Raw genomic sequence first — 18549 nt, forward strand, 5'->3', positions numbered from 1 at the left:
TGTCTTTACCGGAAATTGTAAGCGTTTAAATTGGAATGGTAGATCCGATGGTATCAGAGGGATTCGGGGAATCAATACATCTTCTCCGGTACCACATCCTGTGAGTATTGTGCACTCTATTATGAAAGTTTTCAGTGATTTTACCAGCAAACGCGTGCCATTGCAAAGTTTAGGTGGACTTAGGTTTCTTAATAAAATAACAGGACAACCTATTTTCAGCTCCATTTTGTGAGGAGGGAGTCCAGACGGTTTCAAAGAATTTAGAAATTCTGTAGGAAATTGAACAGCTTCTTCCAAATCGAGAACAGTATCGACCGCGTAGTATATTTTCGTCGGCGCATCAATCTTTGAAATAATCAAGTTATTTACTTTATCTACTTGTTCGTTAGTTGGTGACAGAATAGCTCTTTCTTTAAACCAAGATATTGTCTTATAACTTATGTTATCAATGTCTGGATAGACATTGTTGACTAACTCTTGGATGTTGTCTATCAAAACACAAAGGTTTTCTAGGTTAATCCTTCCCTCACTTTGTGTTAATTCTCCATTGCCAACTTTTAGCAGCATCTCTGGAAATAGCCTGTTCTCACGTGAAGATGACGAAATCCTCATATTAGTTTTAAGCTCTAATTTATTGACATACGACTAAAGGTGGGATCTTTTTAGCGAAGCATTTATTTCGTCAGCACGTGTTCCTCGAGTCACAACTGGTAGGATTTGACGGAAATCTCCTGAGAACAGAATTGTACATCCACCCATAGGTGCATTTTTGTTGCGCAAATCGCGCATTGTCCTATCCAGTGCTTCCACAGACGTCTTGTTTGACATGGTAGCTTCGTCCCAGACTATTAATGAGCAGTCACGCATCAATTTTCCTGTATTGCTCTGTCTAGAAACACTACAGACGCTGTTATCATCATCGGTGGCGATTTTCAGCGGGTGCTTGATTGTAGAGTGTGTGGTTCGGCCTCTTTCCAAAAGAGTAGCGGCCATGCCGGATGACGCAACAGCTAACGCAATTTTTCAATATCTTGAAAAATATTGTTTTTAATTATATGCTGTAAAGAGCCATATACATAGATCTATATGAAAACAACAATGTATTTAAGGTATTTAATTGGATAAGGATTAATGTTGTACCCATTTGTTGAAATCGCTTCGAAAATAAGCTATTAGTTGTCGTAAAAAGTAAATGACAAAAAATGTTATTGTATGGAATTGATAGCAAACTAAACGCGCTCCGAATCAATAAAAACTATTCAAAAACTGTATTTTAATTATGTGCGATTTACTAATATAGAACCTGAAAATAGCGTATTATTTCGCTGTAAAATTGTATGTACGTACATATAATTACATGGAATTCAGTACATACATAGATACATATGTACATATGTCCGAAATGAAATAATGCGAGCGATTCGTAAATACATACATACATACGTCACCATACGATGTAATTCAACATTAATGAGGTGTGGTGAGATTATCGCTTAACGCCTATTGCTTCATTCGGTTGACAGCGAACACACACACAAACAGCTTTTTTGGAAAAAGAGCTGCTTTTGTTTAAACAATTTTGGTTAAATAACAAATAAATCAATTATTTTTTTTGATGCAGAACGAAAGTAAATATTTCAAAGTTAAACTTCAAGAAAGTTTCATTTTAATTGGTTGATTCGTTTATGATTTATGGCCGTGAAAACAAAAAAATTATGTTTTTTTGCCACATTTTGACCGATTGCCACGCCCCCTTTATATATTTCTTCACATTATATAGATATAAACCTTCCTCTTCAATCAATCTATCTTTAAAAAAAACCGCATCAAAATCCGTAGCGTAGTTTTAAAGATTTAAGCGTATAAGGGGACATAGGGACAGAAAAAGCGACTTTGTTTTATAATATGTAGTGATGGATTGTATGACCTTAGGGTTATCCGCCAGGAGGACAATATCATCGGCATAAAGGAGAAGACGTATATTCATACTCTTAACCAATAAATAAGGAGTGTAATCTTGAAGTTATGTAAATACGAAAAAAAAATACCCGTAATTGTGGAAAAAAAATTCATAGCTTTTGCATTATGATAATGCACCTGCTCACTCATTTTTATCATTGAAGTATAAAAGATATATATTTAAAAATTGTTTACATGAAAGTATGTACAAAACTACGAGTCACAATTACTCAATAAGCCGTGTAGTCTTTATCGTTGTCGAGTTAAGCCTGGCATCTTCTCGGCATGCTTTGAACTATTTAGCTTTTCTGCGTAGCTCGGCGACAAACAGGACTAGATTTTGCGAACTTGACGCACGAGTTGATTAAATCATGGACTGGCATTCCGCTAAGTTGTGTGTTCATACATTTCACATTTTCATTTACTTTACTGAGACGCCATTTTCTTGTTTTATTGTTTCTCAATGTGTTTTTCTGAGAGCAGTGCTTTGATGATGCGACGGTAGGATATGTTCGCCTCCTTCAGTCGACGTTCGATGGTGTTGATGCTCACATCTATTCCATTTTTAGCAAGGATTGGGCGAGCTTGGCGTAGTCACAAAGAAGGGTCCCGCTTAAAGTTGGACGATCACTTTATCCTGCTTTATTGTCGTCACTCGCTTCAAGGCGCGCTCGGAAAAGTAACCAACATTTTGGTACACTTTATACCGCTGATTCCACATCACAACAAACTTCGGCCCTTTCGAATGCGTGCATAAAAATACCGCCTCAAAACGCTTCGCGTACTTCTCACTCATTCTTGTTTGGTTGCATTCATGGGAAAGTTTCGAACGACACTAACCTGAGTTAGCACTGACGTCGAAGGCCTTGAGTGGGACTATTAAGCAGCAAAACGCAGAACGAACTATATCTTGAAGTTACAAGAGAAAACCGGTTCTTTTTTCTGACACGGACTGTATATCTGAGGGGCACTACTTTGAAGGAGATAAAATAGAAACTGATGAATAAATAAATATTTCTCGAGAAAAATGAAAATTCACCTTATTTTTTGAACACACCTCGTATGCAAGTATACATTTAATAGGTTTTAGTGTATGATAGGTTTGCATGTTTTACTTGCGTCACAATTTTTATGTCGTGTCACTTTTGCTCATTTTCGAGCGCTTAATAATTTTCAATCATAATAACAAAAACATTTGTGGTAATTGACTAATATCTATCCACGAGTATATAAAAAAACTGATTTTATGTGCTCACTTCAACGGGACCTTTATTTTTAACTGGCCCACGATGTTGTAATAAAAATATTTATATTACTTCACTAGTTTTCGACGAGTTAACTACCTATATAAACCCTGCACTGTGAAAGTTTACTCAGACAGTTCAAAATCGCTGATTAGAAATTGTGTTCGCAAAATGTTAAAGAAATGTCGTTGTTTTTTTCTGTTGATTAGTGGTACAGTCTCGACTTCATACGATTTCTTAAAAAATCAAATCGGAAGAACAAACTACAAGTATTAATAAAATATTTTTCTTTAACAGTAATCGGCCTCATCTGCGAATTTGCAAGCGCCGATGGATTATCTTCAGAACAGTTGACCGCAGGTGCAGCAGACACTGTAACACAAACTTTTCAAGTTTCCTGGGATGAAGGGGAAATAGAAGCTGAATTAGAAGATACAGTGTGGCCTCGCCTAAAGGATATTATTTTGGGAAAGTTGGAAGCAGAAAAAAAGAAAAATAACAATTGAAAACAAATAGAAGTGCATAAATGTATACTTGATATAAATAGCAAATTGATTTTATTACTGGTTTTTATTTGCGTTGTTGTAGTTGTTGTTGTGGAGGTGGTTGAACATTTCCACTGAAGGGCTCCTAATTAGTGACCAGCACCGTTTTACTACCACTATCTCGTGTGATGATGTGTTTTTGTATTGTGTTTTTTTTTTTTTTTTTTTTTTTTGTTTCAAGTCAGATCCATTTAGTGAGGTCCAAGTATAGCAGCAAATCCTTTATTCCTTTATGTCGATGTCTGAGATCTCCTTTATTTGCTGTAGGAAAGGCTTACCGAAGGATCGAAGTCGTACCCTGGCTAGTCCCGGAGATTCACATAAATAGTGGAAAAGACTTTCCTTCGCCCCTTCCGCTTGACAGCTTCCACAGATAGGATTGAAGGGTAGATTGAGTCTAGCTGCATCATCCCCTACTTTCCAATGACCTGTAAGGGTTGCAGTGATGCGTGAAATGTTTGGCCGAGAACATCCTAGTAGGTCATTCGTCCTTTGGATTTTATATGACGGCCATGTGTTTTTTGTTGTAATACATGTAGGTATTTGCTTCCATCTTCTTTCGGCTAAAGCATGATAGTGTGAAGCAATGGATGCTTTTAATGTGTTCAGTGGGGTGGAGACTGCCACCGCCTCTGCTATGTCTAGTGTCGAACCTTTTCTTGCTAGCTCATCCGCTATCTCATTGCCCCGTATGTTCCTATGACCGGGAACCCATATCATAGTAATTTCAAGCCAATGGCTGAGCAGTTCCAGCTCCTCTCTACACTGTAGGACCACTTTGGATGAAATGTAGTTGGAGTCTAAGGCCTTAATAGCTGCTTGACTGTCTGAGAAGATAGTTCCTCTTGCTCCAACTTCCTTGTAGAGCTCTAGGGATTTGCATGATTCTCTGATCGTTAAAAGTTCTGCCTGGAACACGGTGGCGTAATCAGGAAGACGAATTGATTGAGATAGGTTGAGTGGCTCCGAATGGAAGCCAGCTCCCACACCACAGTTCATCTTAGAACCATCGGTATAAATTTCGATATCGTGTCTTCCAATCACCTCTCCTTTGCTCCACTCGGTTCTCGGTGGAAAACGTACCGTAAAGCCTCTCTTGAAGTTGAGGTCGGGGACTGTGTAGTCTGATCCGTTTTTGAGCAGCGAGGATCCCTGTAGGAGGATCTAACTGTGACCGTACGACCTTGCTGTCCAGCTTCCTATGTCTCTGAGACTCACCGCGCTACAAGTAGCTATTGTTTTAATGTGTAAATCTAATGGCAATAGATGTGTTAGTACATTGAGCGCTTCAGTAGGACTGGTGCTAAGCGCTCCTGTAGTTAAGATACACGCTGTTCTTTGTATCTTGTTCAGCTTAGTTTTGTTATATTTCCTTTCTGTTGCAGGCCACCAAACTAGTGCCGCATATTTTAGTATTGGCCTTACAATGGCTGTGTAGGACCAATTAGATAGTTTTGGTTGGAGACCCCATTTTTTTCCCAACATTCTCTTACACGTGTAAAGTGCTATATTCGCTTTCTTTACCCTGTACTCTACGTTGGACTTCCAGCTGAGTTTGGGGTCCAGGATAACCCCTAGGTATTTTGCCTGTTTGGTTAGCGTGAGGCTGACGCCGTTTAGTTTTGGGAGATTAAAGTTTGGCACCTTGGTTTTCTTGGTGAATAGCATCAGTTCAGTTTTTCTCGGGTTTACACTTAAACCACAGTCCGTGGCCCAATAGCTGAGTAATACCAGAGCTCCTTCCATAATCTCACTGATTGTGGTTGCAAACATTCCTGAAACCATAAGCACTATGTCGTCCGCGTACGCCACTACTTTAATTCCCTTTCGGTTGAATTTGGTAAGGATGTTGTTGGCGACTAGTAACCATAGCAGAGGGGATAAGACTCCTCCCTGAGGGGTTCCCCTGTTGACAGAGCGTTTTATCGTGCTGCTGCCTACCTCACCGATGATTATTCTAGTTTTGAGCATGTTCTCTATCCATTCATTGAGACCTATGTCTATGCCTAACATGTTAAGAGTCTCAATTATAGATCTTGTGGTAACATTGTTGACGGCCCCCTCTATGTCTAGAAAAGCGACTAGTGAGTATTGCTTGTATTCTATGCTCCTCTCAATCGCACTTACAACCTCATGAAGAGCTGTCTGTGGATTTTCCTTTGAGATAGGCATGTTGAGATAGTGAAATCGTTGTGTCTGTAATCTTTTCCCTGAGATATACATCCAGCAATCGCTCGAGAGTTTTGAGGATGAAAGAGGATAGGCTTAACCATACTTGGCTCTTTGTCACTTTAGTGGCACAAATTGCAGTTCGAAATGGCGGCTCTAATATGAGAAATAACTTAAATTTTTAAAAAATTGCTGAAAGCGCCTTGAAGTTTTGGGGTCGTTTTTTTTAATTTTTTTATTAACGCATCTTAAAGTATAAACAGAATAACGTTTAGAAATTACAACTAGTACAACTAAATAAAGACACTAACGAGCAATTTTCATTAAACATATTTTAATATGTTAGCAAAAACTAAGATACCTCAATATTCATAAATTCATTATGAATGTATAAATATAAAGGGTTTTCCAATAAGAGGTGTTATTTTGATATTCAAAGAATGGTTTCGTTGCTTGTGTGGCACGTAGCGCCGTCTTGTTGAAAATTAACGTTGTCCAGATCAATACCATCCACAAAAAATCATTAATGATCTCTCGATAGCGCAATCCATTCATCGTAACTGTCGCTCCAGCTTCATTTTCGAAAAAGTAAGGTCCAATGACTCCACCGGACCGGACCGCACCAAACGGTCACACGTTAAGGATAGAGAGGCTTTTCAAAAATAGCTCTTCTTCAACACTTTCGGCTACAACAGCAATATTTTGGGCTGTTCTTGAGCGACGTGCACGGGTTTTATTCTTCATATCACTAACTTGTCCCAATAGCTCGAATTTTTGCACCAATTTCTGTATTGCGGTCCGACAAGGTGCTTCCCGATGACCCAGAAATATTCGAGTTTTACGAACCGTCTCTGCCAAATTTTCACCATTTCTATAGATAATTTTAATAATTTCAATTCGTTGTTCAAGCATCGTTCCATATTTATTAATGGCGTAATTTCTACTTGTCAAATATCAAAAAAGAACTTCTTCGAAAGTGACATCTACCGAAATAGCGGGCTATTCAAAATAACACCAGCTGCTACTGGGTGCCCATCTGGTCTAAAACTGTTTTACGTTTGAGCCGCCAACGATGAGTATTTGGCTAGAGCAAAGCCAAAGTAGAGCTAAAGCAAAGTACTTAAACGTTGTCTGTGAGCCATGTCAGTGACGAGCAGCATACCAAGATCGCGATGGAGGTCGAGATTTCTCACATAGTAAGGAGCATTGACAATGTTGTTTAAGAATTAGATTATATAGCAGTAGTTTTTTGCTCGTTGACAGAATAGAGTGCCTGCGAATAAGATAAAGAAGGTTTTTTGTTGTTAATTCCAGCTCTTCACGCTTTTTCTTGACATGCGCCTTCCAACGCAGCTTAGCATCAAGGGTTATTCCAAGATATTTTGCCTCGTTGACGTACGGTATATTTACGCTGTTTATGTAGACTGGCTTGTAAAGACCGAATACAATGTGCACTGATTTTGAATTATTTAGTTTGATACGCCCTTTCTTTGTCCATGTTGCAATGTTATTTACCGCTGATTGCAATTTCGTCGTTGTAGTCTCGATTAATTCTCCAACTGCTAGGGTAGCCGTGTCATCTGCAAAGCTTGCGGTAACGTGTTGCTCGTGAACCGGTAAGTCATGCGTATACAAGAGGTATAGGAGAGGGTCTAGGATGCTTTCTTAAGGTACCCCGCACTTGCTTTATGTAATGGAGAATAGGCATTGGCAAGTCTGACACGAAAGGATCTGCCATCAAGGCAGGAAGAAAGGATTTCGCAATAATTCCTGGGCAAAATCAATTTTAGTTTGTAGAGTAAGCCCGAATGCCAAACTTTGTCGTGCGCCTGCGAGACGTCAAGGAACACCGCTGCGCAAACTTTATTTTTCTCTATCGCATACTCAATGCTTCTATCAACCCTGTGAACTTGGTCGATTGTAGTGATTTTTTCGAAAGCCAAATTGGTGCTTTGGAATAACTCTATAATCGGCAACATTCGAGTCAGTAACAGTCGTTCAAAAAGTTTGCACAGCCTTGGTAGCAGAGAAATAGGTCGGTATGAAAACACATCAATTGGCGATTTTCCGGCTTTCAGAATCCTAATTACTTCTGCTGTCTTCCAGTACCTAGGATCATATTTTAACAAAAAACACAAATTGATTAATTGAGACAGACAAGTAACGCAATTAGTGGCCAATCTCTGAAGAATTTCCGCAGTTATGAGATCGAAACCAGGTGTTTTTTTTTCGATTTCATTTTGAAAATTTCGCTCATTACTTCTTTGCTACTAACAGGCTCAATGCTGACATTACTTTCAATCAATGGGGTCGTTGAGAACAAATCTGACATCAAATGTTCAACTTTCCAAAGTCACTGCATGGCGGAGTTGATTAGTTCGCTAGAAAATAAAAATTCCCGTATTCTCTTAACTTACTTTAATAGACATTTGTGATGACTTTTCATGTACTCGTATAAAAATTTGTTCAAGCTTCTGAGAATTCAGCTCTATCACTGACTCCGAATAAACTCACGTCGTAAATAATCTCAAGTCACGAATTCAAGAAAAATGCTGCCATCAATATCGACGTTTTCGCGGTTAGTGCTGCCAGCTGTGTATGTAAACTAAGCTCGCATTAGTGCTATCAAATCTTTAAATGGAATTAAGCTGTTTTTTGTTTATTTTGTTGGCGGTACTTAACAAAAAAAATATATTTGTTTCCAAAAGTTGGGTTTAAAGTTTAAAAATAAAACGTATTCCATTGCGGCAGCAGTTTTATTAGTAGAGTAGGGATGTCTGCAGTTTGGACGATAAAGCAAAAGTTGTTGTAAGAGATTTCCGATATTCAATTAATATTTTATTTTGCAGTTTCAAAAAACAAACTTTAGTGTAAATAAGGACGCCTTCAAATGCGTAATGGATGTGGTGCAAGATATTTTAGGGTAAGTAATAAAACAGGCGTAACAGTAGACCAGTAATAGATACTTTGCGATTTATGACAGCAGCCGGAAGGGAAAGAAAAGAATGACATTTGAAAGACAATTACGGATGTACTAAGAGAAGTGATAGAAAGCCAATACTTAGTACTCGGGATGTTCGTGAAATCAAACGTTTAGCTATAAATAAATCAAATAGCCCGGCTAGAAATAAAAGTCTTAATTTGGAAGTTACTACTTGTCGTGTGCAACATATTTCACAAGCAGTTTCTAGTCTAGAATATGTAATAATTTTTTTTTTTTAATTTTTAATAATATATTTCAAAACATTTATTTCAATATTTTTTATTTTTAATTTTTTTTACATTTATTTTTTTTCTTTTAATATTAAAATAAAAAATTTTAAATATTAAAAATTCAAAAAAATGTAAATTTTAAAAATTAAAAAAAAAATGTATGTAAATAAATTAAAAATAAAAAATACTAAAGAAGAAATTAAAATTTTTTAGACTACATTTTATTTTTTTCTAATTTTTAATATTTAAAAATTTGTATATTAATATTAAAAAAAAATTGATGTAAAAAAATTTAAAATTAAAAATATTTAAGAAAAAAATAAAATTTTTTGGACTAATTTTTTTTTAATATATTTTATTTTGTTTAATTTTTTAAACAGAGACAAACAGGACATATAGACATTTGCAGTGAATGGAAACGAGTAATTTTTTCCGATGAAAGTCAATTCAATCTGGACGGGCCAGATAGTTCCCAAAAGCATTGGCATGATAAACGGAAAAAAGGAGGAGAGAACGGCACGTAAATTCGGAGGGGCTTCAGTCATAGTTTGGGAAGTCATTAGCAAAAGGTATCTACGAGGGGTGCCTTTTATATTTCGGGATTAGAGAACAAAAACAAATTTTAATCATCGAAAATCACTTTATTGTTTTCCAAATTTTCTCCATGAAGATCTATACACTTTTGCATGCGTTTGAACCAATTGTCGAAGCACTTTTGCCACTCTGAATGAGGTACCTCCAAAACATGCATTCTGAATGCCGCAACCGCTTCTTCAGGTGTCGAAAAACGTTGACCTCTCAGTTTGTTTTTTTGGGACGGGAATAAAAAGAAGTCATTCGGTGCCAAGTCAGGACTATACGGCGGATGACCCATTAATTCGATGTTTTGGGTGCTCAAAAATGCAGTTGTTTGAGCCGATGTGTGAGAGCTCGCATTGTCCTGGTGAAGAGTGATCCGTCTTTGGAGATTGGTTTTCCTAATTTCTTGGAAGACAACTGGCAAACAAATGGTGGTGTACCACTCAGAATTTACTGTTCTGCGTTGTTCTAGTGGTACGGTTGCGACATGTCCAGTTTTTCCGAAAAAACCGGCAACAATTTGCGTGGAAGTGCTTCGTGCGCGAACAACTTTTGTTGGATTTGGATCATCTTGAAACACCCATACAGTCGACTGCTGTTTACTTTTGGGTTCATACACATAAATCCATGATTCATCACCTGTCACGATGTCACAGACGTGTTTCGAAGCCGTGCGATCGTATTTTTTGAGTATTTCCTTCGACCAATCGACACGAGCCTTTTTTTGAGCGATTGACAAAATGTGGGGGATCCAACGCGAACAAATTTTTTTGACAGTCAAATGTTTATGCAATATTGAATATATGCTGGTCCCACTAATGCCTAAGATTGTCTCAATCGCACGATAGGTCACATGACGATCTTGCAATATCAGTTCGCGCACAGCATCAATGGTTTTCGGAACAACAACTGATTTTGGACGACCTTCACGAAATTCGTCTTGGAGTGAACTACGACCACGATTGAATTCACCATACCATCGTTAAACACTGGTCCTTGATGAAACTTCATCGCCAAAAAATGAATTAAGTTCATCCATGCAATGTTGCTGAGTTAATCCACGTCGAAAGTTGTAAAAAAGAATCGGACGAAAATGTTCACGATTTAATTCCATTTTTGGACCGAGACGTTGGTATTTCAAAACGTTCTGAGTACGTAAAAGCCAAAAAATGTCAAACTTTGCGATACAGCTGTCAGTTGCCAAATTGCAACACCAGGGTTGCCAAATCCTGCCAAATAAAAGGCAACCCTCGTATGTCCGTTCTTGCTTCCAAAGTCAGAAAAGAGTTTTTGGTAACAAAAAAAAAATTTAAATGTCCTGCAACGCAATCGGAAATGTAGGGGCAATACTTTCTAAATCGGTTTTTAGAAATGCATTTTGAAGCATGATATTTTGATAGCGCTAAAAGCCTGAGAAGTGCGATGATTGTCGAATGGTCAAAAATTGATCAAATTATTATAAAAAACTTAATCGAATCGATGCCTCAATGACTGGAACAAGTTATAATCAAAGGAGGTTTCAATACAAATTACTAAGCTCCAAATTAAAAAAAATTACCCCAGGAATTATATTTGTTTATCTTAAATATTATATTCAGGGTCCGGCTCTCGAAGTGTTACCAATTATAAAGGTCGTAAATTTAGTTTGGAAAATTACTTTTATTCAATTCAAAGTAAAAAATTTGTGAAAATTATACAAAATTAAGAATCAATTTACTTTTGCTCGATATGACCACTTTTTGCCTTGACTATGGCCCTGAGACGGTCCACAAACGAATCGCAAGCTGCCCAAATTTGTCTTGCAGGTATTTTGGCCCACTCGCGGACAATGGTTTTTTTTAGCGCCTCGAGACTGTTGAATCTTTTAGTTCGGTTTTGCTCTCCAAAATGGCCCAAAGAGAATAATCCATAGGAATCGCGTCTGCTGAGTTCGTGAGCCATTGTGTGGGCGTTATGAAGTTCGGAACGTTGTTTTTTAGCCATTCTTGTTTCACTCGAGCTTTGTGAGACGGTGCCGAGTCCTGTTGAAACGTCCATAGTCTGCCACCAAAACGACTGTCTACCCGCGGCTTCAAAGCAACGTCTAGAATACTTTCCCGATAAAATTTCGCATTTACCTTGACGCCAGGCCTGTGGTGGGTGCTGCCTCCTGGTGGCCAATCAATGACTCCAATTCTCGTATGAACGGTCGGTAAAATAAACCCTATCGTTTTGGGAGTTTGCGATTTGCTCAATTTGAAAAATTGTCTCGTCAGAAACCACGATGTTCGGTTCAAGCGAAGAAACTCCTTCCCACTCTCAAATCTGACTTGTTGCTGCTTTGGTGTGAGATCATGCCCCTCTTGGATCTTGTAAGGCTTAACTTTGAGATCATTTTTCCGTATGCGGTGGATGTTACGGTCAGATATTTTCAGTTCTTTCGCCATTTGATTGGCACTTCGTTGGGGATTTCGCTCAAGACGCTTCCTCACTTTTTTAATCATTTCACGTGACGTTGCGGCCTTTTAATGCCAACCTTCATGACGTTTCGCGATGATACCAGAATCATTGTAATGAGTAATGGTGCGACAAACAAAATCTTTATTTACTTTAAGGAGCTCGAGCTCACGAACAATCGCTGGTTGGGATTTTATAGCCAAATATGTATAATGCAATCTCACTATTACGTTTGAAATCCATTACTGGTATTCTTTTTTTGCGGTTACTCTCAATAAATGCTTCCACGCGCTTCTAAACAATACTCTGGGCTGTCATTTAGCCAACTAACAGACAGCATCAGTTGCGCGGGCGGTCTGAAGTTGGTTACACTTTGAGTGCCGGACCCTGTAATAAATAGCATTGGTCTTATACTTTTTTCGTTTCATAGATTTCATTTTTCTTACTAATTAATTTATGGATCGAGAAATATGTGCTTATTTTTGGATATTTTTCATATATTTATCAATAAATGTATGAATATTAAAAACATAAATTGTTATCCGTGAACTGATAACAAAAATATAAAGAATTTAAGTGGTCTTATATTTTTCCCCGGTGGTGTAGGTACATAGCAAAACTCAGTGCAATGTAATCTGCGAGTTAAGGAAAGTATGAATACAGAGCAACAACCATAGAGCCTCTATCTTAAGTTGCTGGGAATTGAAGCTGGCACTAAGTTCCAGATACGGGCAGCATTGATGAAAAAAGTCTCACAGAGGCTAGGTTATTTAGGTACAATCAACCAATTCAGCAGAGCCGATTTTGTGAAAGTTAATGTCTCATAAAGTAGGAATAGAAAAATAAAGTTCCTCCCGTTTATATATTCAGATGTTTCATTTTCCAGTATTTGCAATTTTCATATTCCACATATTTGGAATTTTTTTGATAAATTTTTCAATGTTTCAATTAAAACCACTAGTTCTTATTCTGTAGTTTAATTTAACCACATCAAAATTGTTGTTGTTTAGTTTACGATAATCGAATTGTTAAACAAAGCAGCTGATTTTGTCTTATCGATTTTCCTTATGAAATGGGTTACCGAATAGCAAAATCGTTAAAACTGTGGTCAAGGAGAGATAACAATGCGAATATCGTTAAAATGTGTTAGTGAATTTCAATACTGATTAGTTATATTTCCATACCGATTTTACAGCAAAGCGATTAATATTAATCAATATATTAAAATTAAAAATAAATTAAATAGAAATATTTCTTTTCCTGCTAATTCTTTTGGCATATAAATTCGAACTAATTGAACTCGTGCTGCGTATTATTTTTTAATTACAACAGTTTGTTGAAGAAATCGAATATAATTGTAATTATCAACATACTTTTCTTGCTTTCTACTTTCATAACTTCAATAAAATGCACCGTCAATATCAACATATAATTGTTAGGGTGGGTCATTTTGCAAAAAACAGAATGACGGATCGAAATGAAAGATGAAGTTTTAAAATGGCGTATAAATGTTTATTTCTCTACTGTTCAATAGGAGTGGCTATGAATACTTTTTAAACAACCTGCAGCTATGCTTCACCTTCTCTTTACTATGAAATTCTAATGTTAAGTATTTGTGCGGCCTGTGTGCTCATGAGCACGGGTTTATATAAATGCAATGGCTCACATATGTATTGTAAGTAAAGGGTGGTTAAATTTCAAGGCCGATGTTGAATGTGAACCACACCTAAACGTCAACGACACCGTTGGGCTTCTTTCTTTGGGGTTATTTGAAAGAAAAGGTGTACCTCGATAAGCCAGAAACAATTCAAGAGCTAAGGGATGAGATAATTCGGCACATTAACGGCATAGAACCTCAATTATGCCTCAGCGTAATCGAAAATTTGGGCCATCGGATGGAGGTGTATCGCCAAGGCTGCGGCAGCCATTTAGCCGTTATTTTGTTCCATACGTAATTGAGCCATACCAGTATTATCATAATAAAGAGAAATTACAATAGTTTCTTAAAAAAATTGTATTTTATTCAAAATCAACACCGGCCTTTAAAACTTAACCACCCTTTAGATAAGGAATTATTTGCATTTGGTGGCCTTTGGAAGTGTGCCGCCAAGGCCGCGGCAGCCATTTGGCCGATATTTTGTTCCATACGTAATTGAGCCATGTCAATATTATCATAATAAAGAAAAATGACAATAATTTCTTAAAAAAATTGTATTTTATTCAAAATCAACACCGGCATTTGAAACTTATCCCCCCTTTATTTTGGACGTGCAGACGATTAAGCAAATATTTTCAATTTTTGTGATTCTTTCAAACGATATCCTGTCGTGGGACCATGGTTATTACAATTCGTATAAATTTTTTTATTCATTGTTAATCTATATATATGTATAAAAGAAAGTCATGTTAGTTCCACTATTTATAACTCGAGAACGGCTGAACCGATTTGGCTGAAAATTGATGGAGAGTTAGCTTATAACCAGGAAACGGACATAGGATACTTTTTATCCCATTCGAACGCGTTTCCTTGAAGTCACTATTAAATGTGGTATAACAAAAACGCATCTGATATGGAATAACAAAACGCAAATGACAGCTAAACGTAATTTTGTCATGGTTAAGTAGAAAATTTGGTAATATAAATTTTGTCAGGAATATATTATATAATCACAGTAATTTGTATTCTCTTTGAATCATCATTATCAAGTTTTATCAGCATCGAAAATCTTCATCTGGGACGAATGCACAATGGCGCATAAACGTGCATTTGAAGCACTTAACCGAACATTGAAAGATATACGCAATGACTCGAGATGTTTTGGAGGCGCAATGATTTTACTATCTGGCGACTTCCGCCAAACACTGCCAGTAATTCCAAGATCAACGGCTGCTGACGAAATAAACGCTTGCCTCAAATCATCGAATCTATGGCGCTATGTGAAGAAACTTCAGCTGACAACAAACATGAGAGTTGCGTTACTTAATGATACATCTATGGAAGATTTCTCGGAGCAATTACTGACTATCGGTAATGGTCGAGTACCTGTCGACGTATCGAGCGGATTGATTTCATTTCCTCAGAATTTCTGTTACTTTGTCTCATCGAAAGACGAACTTATCAATAAAGTATTCCCAAACATCATTAATAACTACAAAAATAATGATTGGTTGAGTGAGGGAGCAATTTTAGCGGCTAAGAATAAAGATGTAGAGGACCTAAACTACATAATTCAAAATGATATCATTGGAACAATGCATTCATTCAAATTCATTGACTGTGTAACAAATGAAGATGAAGCCACCAACTATCCAATTGAATTTTTAAACTCCTTGGATATGCCTGGCTTACCACCGCACAATTAATGCCTTGGCTACGTAGTAATCATGCTTCGAAACATAAGACCACCAAAACTTTGCAACGGTACGGAATCTATAAAATCAATGTTTCTCTCATGGTCAATTATATGTGGCATGTTCACGGGTCGGAAAACCATCTGCGTTGTTTGTTCTTGCCTCTGATAATAAAACAAAAAATGTCGTGTATCACAAGGTGCTTAACTGAAGAGTACAATCTATTAAAGCTTCATTGAAATACTTGATTAATAAAAAAATTAGCTTAATAAAATCAAAAATCTGCTTTTTTATTGCCTCTAGGGCGGAACATAGTTCGCCGGGTCAGCTAGTATAATATATACATGATGATAGATGACATTTTTAAGAACTCGTACGAAATCCGTAAGAATCCCGAAAATCCCGAAATTATTTGTCAAAAATCCCAGAAATTTCGGGGTTTAAAAATTACCGAGATCCCGGAATTCCGATATTAACTTCCTTAATATACCTATATGTATACCTGGCAAAGTGACATTTGTTCAGTTCATTCAAAGTTGTCTACTTTGGTATTCCACACTAGGGCGCCTACACCCTTTGGTGTTTCATGCATGGAGATTTGAACCTGTGCACTTCTGAATTGTAGTCAAGCACCAGCCAAGCATCATCTTTCCAGCGTCCAAGCTCGCACTTCTTCATACCGATGTCTATGCTATTGATGTCTACGGACAATTTTTGTTTGATTGCATCTTTCACCAGAAACGCAGAACATAACGTAACTGCGTCAAGGACCAGGATAGTCAAAAATTCGACCCGCCCTAGCACCCATACATGCATACGGTACAAAATGTACATAAGTAGAAGCTTAAAAAAATAAAGGAAACAGAAAATCTAAAAAGTCAATAAACTCGTTTAAGTGCATTCAGGCCATCATATCTATGATATTTTAGTAAATATTTACATCTATTTTCTTATGGCTTTCAATAGAAGCCTTGCATTTACTACGAATCGCCAACTCAAGTGTCACACAAATGTTATTTAGATTTTCACACCATTTCCATTTATTATTATGCTACTATTTATATTTAGCCATTATGCCATTTTACCAACTTGACCATAACTATTTTTATGGCTTCCTTGTGTAATCAACAAAACTGTGAATATGTGTATGTGCATGCACGTTGGTGTGTGCGTGTGCAACTATGTATTCATTTTTACTACTCACTCCACAATGCAGGCATTTGTGAATGTCCTTTTCATTTATTGCTGCGGCAAATGTTGTGGAAATTATAAGACTTGTAGAAAAATATAAGAAGAAAATAGCAAATAAGGAGAATTCCACGCAAAGTGGAAAGCGTATCGATCAATTTTATGCGCTCCACAAAATAAGAAGCGTTGAAAAAATCTACAAACTTGAGGGCAAGTGCTTGGGATTTCGGTAATGCTGTCTGTCCTTAGCTTAAGGAAAGCAAGGAGGCGCATATATGGAGGTGGCAGAGAGCGGGTATGTGAGTAGCTTACCAGTTTGTTGCGATATTATATATTTCTGCTTAATACCTCAGGTGACTTGTTAGTGCACACCAAGTCATTAGGCGTCTCATGCGCTCAATGAGAATTTTAAAAATGAGAGCAAACTTACGCGGCACTAGCTTTTCTGCTTGTGAGGGAAGAGAATTACACTTACACTTGAAAGTGACTGTAATTTGTAAGCAGTATACGGTCCGCGAGAAAGCCATAGCACCTCAAGATTATGGGAAGTTTCGACTATTTACTTACTTATGTTTTTATTAAATTTTTTCCCCCTATAAATATTGTTCGTTCAGATGCCATATTAATCCAATTTCTAACTTTGTAGGAGCTAAATAAAAAATTCTGAAATTATCATTGAAATTTTAAGGCTTGTAATCAGATTAAAAAAACATTGTGTATGCACGTACTGATTTTGTAGAGGAAAATTTATTGAAAAAATAATATAGTAAAATAAATTAAAAAAAAAACAAATAAATTGCAGAAAGTCCCGGTACTTTTGTTGAGAGCTGCATTTGAGAACATTGAGAGAAAGACGTTGACGTGCCAATTAGCGAGTAGTAGTTGGTTGAAGTGTGAATGCGACATAAGGCGATAGCGCAATAAACGGAAAGCAACTAATGAATTTAATGAAAGAATTTCTGAGTTTTATATGACGGAATATTAAGCACAAAAAGGTGAGTTACTACAGCCATACCTATTTAACGCAGTGTATGTATAGGCTGTTCAGCAACATGATGGAAAGAATGATGAGATGGCGCCTATCGTGGTCCCGTTACTTTCCTCTCAGCGAATTTGACAATTAGTTACGTGATTTTAGCTCCAGTATGGCCAGATTACCATTTTCGTAACTTGATTTAGCATTTTTTTTGTTATTTAGTCTCGGAGTTTTAGTTTTTTCTTCATGACATTTTTCTAGCCTGTTCTAATTAAAATGTAATGTTTATACAATAATTTTTTTAAAATATACATTTTTTAATAATTATTTAAATAATTCACTGAGTTTCATTTAGCTTTACTTTTTTTAACATCTGGTGGCATTGCCCGCGATTGCAGGTGTTGTTGGTGTTATTCTGCTTTCGGCAATCAAATCTCTCTCTCGCTACTGCAGTGTTGCCTAGCTTTGGATATAAAAACGCACTAAAATGCCCAAGTAAAACACAAAATTTTTATTGAATCACTTAAGGAACTTTGTACGCGTGACAAATTGTCTTTAAAATATGCGTTTTTCTTTTAATAAATGTGTTATGCTAATGTACAATTTAATTTATGAGTTTTTTTTTTGTTAAGCGAGACTATTTTGTTAAGGGAACGACTTATTTGCTATATTTGAGGTTATGTAACTATATAAGGTACTCTTTTTTTAAAAACGTCGGTATGGTTTCTTTAGTGTTTTCTGGTATTTTGTGGCTTAGTTTTACAATGAATACACCTCTTGATGCCCTATGTCCCACTAAGGATTGATGGCCGGGAGGAACGATTACACCTCAATGGTTTTAATCCACCTTCAGTAAATTCAAACGCCTTTTAAAATGAGTAAAGATGTT

The sequence above is a fragment of the Anastrepha ludens genome, chromosome 3 (assembly GCF_028408465.1).
Source record: "Anastrepha ludens isolate Willacy chromosome 3, idAnaLude1.1, whole genome shotgun sequence".
Lineage (NCBI taxonomy): Eukaryota > Metazoa > Arthropoda > Insecta > Diptera > Tephritidae > Anastrepha > Anastrepha ludens.